Genomic DNA, 7,554 nt, shown 5'->3' with positions numbered 1-7,554 from the left:
TCAACCTTTTTCTCTGTTTCTCTCTGTTAATTCCCACAAAATTGATAAGCTGTACAGGGCAAAAAATAAATACATAAACAGATAAATGAGTATGGCTGGAATCATAAATGTTGTACTGTCTCTTTGTAAATAAACTATTAAATAAATATTTGACGTAACAGCCGTGATGTTAATTTTGATCAACATTAGGATTTTATCTTAAAATTTATAATAATGTAAAGGAACCTTGCTTTTAATTTCTTTTAAAGGAATAGTTCACCCCAAAATAAAAATGTTGTCATCATTTACTCACCCTCGTGTCGTTCCAAACCTGTAAGTGAGTTGTTCTTATGTTATTCTTATGTTATCTTATGCGCATAGTAGGGAAAATCACTATGGAAGTCAGTGGGGACCATCAGCTGTTTGATTACCAGCATTCTTCAAAATATCTTCTTTTATGTTCAACATAAGAAAGAAACTCATGCAGGTTTGAAACAACATGAGGGTAAATGAAATATTCCTTTAAGTTTATTACTATTGTTTCTTAATCTAATTCATTTTAAATGGTCCTGAGATAGGACAAACTTGTTAAAATAAATAAATAAATGAAAATTCCATGTTGTCTTTCAGTAAGTTTTAAATTAAAGATAGTACCAAATTAGTTTGACAATGGTTGATGTGCAGTTTTTTTTATAAGAAATTATTCATTTTCTACTTGTTTGCACTTTTTAATTTCTGAAATGAAAACGTATGAAGCATACAGTGATCACTCTGCTCTGCTGCAAATGTAAATGGCATGATTAAATTGTTTACCATCAGGCTCTTTTTTTTTTTTGGCAAAGCCCTGTTTTTCTGTGGGTTTTTTTTTCACAAATTTATTGTGAGCAGCAGCCAAAAGGATTTTTCTTCCAGCTTTTCCAGGCATTCCAGGTCCTTTGCGATAAATCTGTTCCATTTTTTTCTTTTTCTTTGTACCTTTGAACCGTTTTCCTATGAAATGCAAAAGAATGTTACTTAGAAGATCATGTGTATTGCTAAGCCAGGATATCAAGGGCCACCTCATTTTAATTTTGTAATTCAATGCCAAGTTGATTATAATAAACTGCCCCTGTCTTCCTTATTTTTCACGCTTCTTACAAGACCTGCTTCTTTGTTTGTAGTTCCCACAGGTATTTTTCAGAAATTAGATTTGATTAAGGCAATTTATTACCTCCAGCACGTTTGAGGCCAGCCGCAGCTTCATAAGGACAAAATTTATCAAGCGTCCAAAGTACTCTGCGTACACAATGTGCTTTGAAATGTTGATGTATGAGAATATTATGCAGAAAAGCATTACTGATAAAATGTGGGCTATTCTGGTACACGTCCCACTCCATGGGTGCACCAGTGGGCAGTCAAATGCACATATATAAAATCATACTGGTTAAAACCAAATACGCTTCAATTTAACAAAAATAATAACTTAAGCTTAAAGATTTACTTGCTTATTTTTGCCTGCACTTTGTTGTTAGATTTAGTAATTAATTTCTTATTATATTCACAGTTGGATGGCACGCAGTTACAGTAGCGTTTTGAGAGTTACACAAATTTTCCAACATCCACAAGCCATGCACACAATGACAAATTGCGGCACCTTTGGCGTGATATTATTGGGGTATTCATCTGTGTCACATTGTGCATTTAACATAATGTTGTAATGAGGTTTAACTGTGGGTAGGGAGCAATATATTAATATCTAAATTCATTAAAGTGGAGCTGTGTAGCGGAATACACAGCAGTGGAGGAGAGTGGAGTTCTCAGTACTTATGGCTGTAAACGGTTTGCCCTGTAGGCTCTGCTCAGCAACATTAGGAATAGATTACCTGTCAGGAATATGTATGGCATATTCAAATAAGCACCGCACACATTTAAAAAAACTTGATGTGATTTGATTCCACGTAGACCACTTTTTAGGGTCTCCAAATGAGCTGTAAGTCTTTTTTAGCCTCATAGTTTTTTTTTACTTTTTCCCTTCCATTGCCTTTCTTGGGTCTCTTAATTTATTTATTTTCCTTTTAGATAAATTAAGTGTTATGCCCGAGGTGAGTCATTCATCATTAGGAAAGGGGCTCACTTAATGATGACATTACCAATTTCGTTTTTTATTCCTTGTGTAATATTTCACTGATTTATTTATTTGTTTACTCTGTACTACAGTGAAATGTAGGTTATTATGTAAAGGCCAAGACCAAATAGTTTCAGATGTTGAGGTTGGTGGTTTGTGGATAGTAAGGCGAATTTGAAAAACTTTAGTTGAACAAAGATAAGTGAAATGCTGCAATCTGCAAAAAGAAAACACATATGCCCATATTTTCTTGTTACTAGGGTCCACATAAATTGACTTGTACATTTTCACATCATGTTTCCTTTTCGGAAATGGAATGTAATGGAAGTTTGTTTCCACTTCAGAGTGGAGTAAATATTGAGTAAATATCTAAATATAATTTCAAATTTGCAATTACACTTAAATTATTTTAGCTAAAATAGTTGAAGGAATAAATGAAATGGAATACTGGTAGTAATAACCAAGGTAATGCAAAATCATTGGCTATGGCCACAGCTCTTATCTTCTTAAATTGAAAGATTTAAAGTAACAATTTTTGTTCTATAAATTTAACAAAGCATCATTTAAATCTTTCTAGGTAGCTTCTGAAACCTGCTTAAAGGAATAGTTCACCCAAAAATGATGTCATCATTTTCTCACCTTCATGTCGTTCCAAGCCTGTATAAGTTTCTTTCTTACAGTATGTTGGGCACACAAGAAGATATTTTGAAGAACCAAACAGTTGTTAGTCCCTATTGACTTCCATATTAGAGAAATAAATACTGTGGAAGTCAATGGGGACCAACAACTGTTTGATTACAAGCATTCTTCAAAATATCTTTTTTTATGTTCAACATAAGAAATAAATATCTTAGAAATAAAAATGGATGGGGGTGAGTAAATTTTTGGGTTAACTATCCCTTTACGTACCTCCTGGGGTCCTGGTTGAGAATAGCACTGATAGTGGTCTCCTCTTTTTATACTTAGGTTTGACCTATTTGAATTCCTCAGTCGCACAGATCCCGATGGCTGCATTCCCTGTGGGTGCTCTCTACACCAGTTCTGTAATCCTTTCGCCGGCCAGTGCGGGTGCAAAGATGGCGTATAAGGCTTCCTCTGTGACACCTGCATCCCTCACTTCTACAGTCTGAACGGCAGTGGAGTCTGCCTGCCCTGCGACTGCAGTCCAAACGGATCCTTTTCTGGTACCTCCTGTGATGCGGTAACTGGACAGTGTAAGTGCAAACCTCACACAGAGGGCCGGTGGTGTGACGTGTGCCGGGATGGATACCACAGTCTGGGCGGCAGCAGCCCTTTGGGCTGTCTGCCTTGCCAGTGTGAGCTCAGGGGCATGGTGAACGGCTCAGATATTTGCGACAAGACCACGGGCCAATGGATGTGTAAAAACAACGTAGAGGGACTGCAGTGTAATCGATGCTCCTCTCACACCTACAACTTGAGTTCTGCCAACGCCATGCATGGATGTCAACCATGTCACTGTGACCACATGGGCACCGTGCCTGCAACCGTGTTGCGACCCTGTTAGCGGTCAATGCTTCTGCCTGCCCACGCGCTACGACCGAGACTGTGGAACCTGTAAACCAGGTTGGTGCTTTCAGTCTGATTTGTATATCTTACTATGTGTGTATTTACAAGATAGATGGTGTATTTTCTAAGCTCATTATACTGTGTTGGCAATGCCAGTGAAGTCATCACTTTTGTTGTTTACCGTGATTTCTAGCCATTGCACATCGTATTTGAAGTATCTGTGTAAACATCTTTTGAATTACAAAGCACTCTCTTCTTTTTCTCTCTGACTCCCTCGCATTTTGTTCTTGGCTCTGCAAGCTGCTGCATTGTTTTGCTATTCCTTTTTCCCAAGGTTGTGCCTGGGAATTGAGTGTGTTTGGCAGTCACTTTGGCCGATGGCGTTTAGCTAGCATAGCTACAGACCATTCCTCATGTACCCTCAATCAACCCCCTCATTGGTTGTTTGGCCAGCGCTGGCCTCATGACTCAAGTGCTCTTCAGGGGGTGGAAATGTTTGCACTTCCCTTATTCTTTGCAGCATAGTAAGTGCTAGAAGTGCACTGCCAGGGGCTCAAGGGTCAGTGTGGCTAGACCAGCTGTACCAGTTGGTCCCTTTGTCTTCGTAATGAAGATTAACCCTCAGTGTTTACTGTAAAACCAACTTGCACATTTGCACACCAAGCACAGTCTTTCAATTCCAAAAAGCTACTTCTCCTTTAGAGTACTGTAAAGACATGTCCCTATAGTAATTTGGATAGTTGATCCTGTTCTAATACTGTATTGTCCATTAAAAAAGTTGAGCACAACCCTTAAACCCTGCTGATAAAACAAATAGTTTAGACCAGTTTAAAGACCACATGATTTAAATTTGAAATTTTAGCTTGAAGTCTTCTACTGTATATGGTAGTGTAATTTAAAAATTAATGGATGAATCAATGTCATAGATATAATCTACATGAAATAAATCCTAGTATAAGAAGATTTTTTTTTATTAATTTAAAATCTAGGTATGATCAAATTGTTTACTACAGTAGGTGCTGTTTAGGGTATACAAGACATTTATTTATTAAAAGGTGAACTACCACCATTTTGCCTTCCATGTCAAACTGCAATCACTCTTAAACATTTTTTTTAATTGGACTGTACTGTTTTTAACATAAATAGACAACTATTTTATTCAGAGATATGTTTAACTGGTGTATTTAAAAAGTATCACCTGAATGTATTTTAGATTTTTTTGTCTAGTATTAAACTTAAATGGCTTGTATAGCTTCTTGATAATCATATGACTTTTGTTATTTATTCTGTTTTCGCCATTGCTTCTGACATGGCGTTCATAAAGACATAGATACATAAATACAGGACAAACCCTTCAATGAAGTGTTGCAGGGATGACATTTTTGTAGGCCAATGCAGTAGTTGGCATTACCCTGGTTCCCTCAACAAAAAGTCAATAGGATTTTTCCATTGGCTTTTGGATTTTTGCTGAAAATAACTGACCATCAAACGCTTCTGATTCTTACATGCTTTGTTCATCAAGACGATCTTTACAAATTGACACAACTTTTATGAATTTTGATGTCTATAATTACTAGAAGTAGAAAACTAAAGTTAGGCTGTAAATGAATTACACCACGGTCACATGACTTCAACATCACTACCACTAAGCATCAAACAACTCTTTTACACTTTATTTAAAATCTGCAAGTTGGAAAGTATGAGTTAACGCCCCAACAACCTCTGTTGTCCCTGTGGGTATTACTGATGTATTTTATGTTGTAGAATAAAATGTGAAAATATCTTGTGAAATAGTGTGTGAAAGTATGAAAGTGTACTGTCTTTAGGTACATTTAAGTGGCTTTTTATGGCTCGTTTCCACTGAGCGGTACGGTTCGTTACAGTACATTACGTTACGCAATTATTTCCGTTTCCACTGTCAGAAGTTGTGAATGGTACCAAAATAGCGAACCGTACCATACCACTTTTTTGGTACCCTTCCATTGAGGTACCTAGCACAGCAAAGGGTACCAAAAGGGTGGAGCTAAACTCACTTCAGAACGTTGATTGGTTGACTAGAATCGTCACTTTTGCGTGATACAAGGGGATAAAGCGTCTTTCACTCGTTCCGCTTTGCTGTTCATGAGTGTTGGACTTATTTACATCAGAGTGCGCAAACACAAAAAAATATAACCGTGCATTTTATAATTTTATATTTTCACACATACAATAGCCGTTTCTCAATATGCGTTCTTGTCTGTTCTTGTGGACTTGTGAAACGTCATTGCCCAAAAACCTGTGTAATTTTCTAAATATTACTGTTATTGTGTCATGAAATGTCGTTTTAAGAGTTTTTCAGGTGAGAATGTAATTGTTTAAAACTCAAATCTGTGGTTTATTTATAAAGAATAGCACCTATTTGAAAATTTGCTATGCCGATTTCGGAGCTCCAGGCGATCACCGGGCGCTCAGTGCTCATGTATCCGCATAGAGCAGCCTTAGCTCGGCTAGTCCTTCCGACATTTGCCGCTGGCTCTGATGTCTCTGTAGTGATTAAACACGAGATACAATTTGTTTTGGGTAGGCTATATTTAACAGGCATTCAAGGTCTCATGAATCTATTATTTATTCCTGGTCATATAATTTTGGCTGAGCACAAAGTTTTTGAACTTTACCATAGTACAGCGCTGACTTTGTAGCATAAGTTTGACTGAATTGTTTGCTTTTGTCTTTATTTCCTCTTAGATAAGCCTCTTATACTTTGTACTTTTTCTTTTATAATGGCTATTATTGTTCATTAAAACTGACATTTAACAAAAAGAGGCAGAGTTGTGCTTATTGTCTTGCTTTATCGTTGATCGCTACTTTCCGGCATACACCACGCCTATCAAGAAGGGTACTATCAGCAGTGGAAACGCAAGCTTGATCGGGGATACCCGTACCGAATCGTACTTTACTGAACTGTACTGTACCGTACCACTCAGTGGAAACGAGCCATTATTTCATTATTAATAGTAAATTTTTTGGTAAATATATTTTTAAGATCTGAAGTACATTACAAGTGCGTATTCACTACAGCTAAGCACACTTCTTTTTCGAAGTTAGCCATGATAGGTAACCAGTCAAACCAGTATGAAAATGCCCAAAATATTTTTTAAACTTGCATCTGGTCTAGGCTATTTTTTCCAGCCGGGAAACCATGCTTCCCAACATCCACCAATGAGCCTATGCATATGATATGAGGGTGCTAAGCTCGCACGATAACCAGACAAGGATGTATGGCCAGCCCTCCCCTAGCTTGTGCCCCTCCACACATGATGAAATAATGCAGGCGTACCTGCTGCTCACCAGAGTCTCGGCCGCCCATGCCGGCACATAAAGCATGTGTACGGAGAGTGGGGCTGGCAGGAGTAAATTGAAAGCACAGGGAGCGGAGGGAGATCCATTTGGAGGAGGGTGGGGGACTGATGACTGTGTTTCTGCAGGCCCTCCCCCGGCTCCCCTCACGGAGCCACTCTGTCGTATTTCACCGGAAGGGAAGCAGCCTGTGATTGAAACATCTCAAACTCAGCGCCCCCTGTCTGATTGATGTGTGCAGGAGCCTGACGGAGCCCTTGAGATTCATCTCATACTTTATTCTTAAGAAGATATAGACAGAAAGTGGACCAGGGCAATCTTAAAGGAACATTTCACTCAAAAATTAATACCTACTTGACTTTTCTGTGAAGGCCAAAAGGAGATTATAGGCAGAATATCTGAACAGGTGTTTTTCTCGCAATAGGGACAGTTCACCCAAACATGAAGTTTCTGTCATCATTTACTCACCCTCATATCATTCCAAAACGGTATGACTTTCTTCTGTAGAACTATGGAACTGCTGAAAATAATTTGTCCATGCAATGAAAGTCAGTGGGGTTCAAAATAACATTGGACCCCACTGACTTTCATTTTTATATATATATATA

General features: G+C 37.9%; 1 pseudogene; it reads left to right on the top strand.

Moving 5' to 3' along the window:
* The window catches only part of LOC107590940 (usherin-like), a 257,040-nt pseudogene that overhangs the window by 51,237 nt on the left and 198,249 nt on the right, over positions 1-7,554 (top strand).

Source organism: Sinocyclocheilus grahami, unplaced genomic scaffold (genome assembly GCF_001515645.1).
Source record: "Sinocyclocheilus grahami isolate Dianchi unplaced genomic scaffold, SAMN03320097.WGS_v1.1 scaffold134.1, whole genome shotgun sequence".
Lineage (NCBI taxonomy): Eukaryota > Metazoa > Chordata > Actinopteri > Cypriniformes > Cyprinidae > Sinocyclocheilus > Sinocyclocheilus grahami.
Note: the sequence above shows the minus strand (reverse complement) of the source record. Positions and strands in the feature narration are given on the sequence as shown.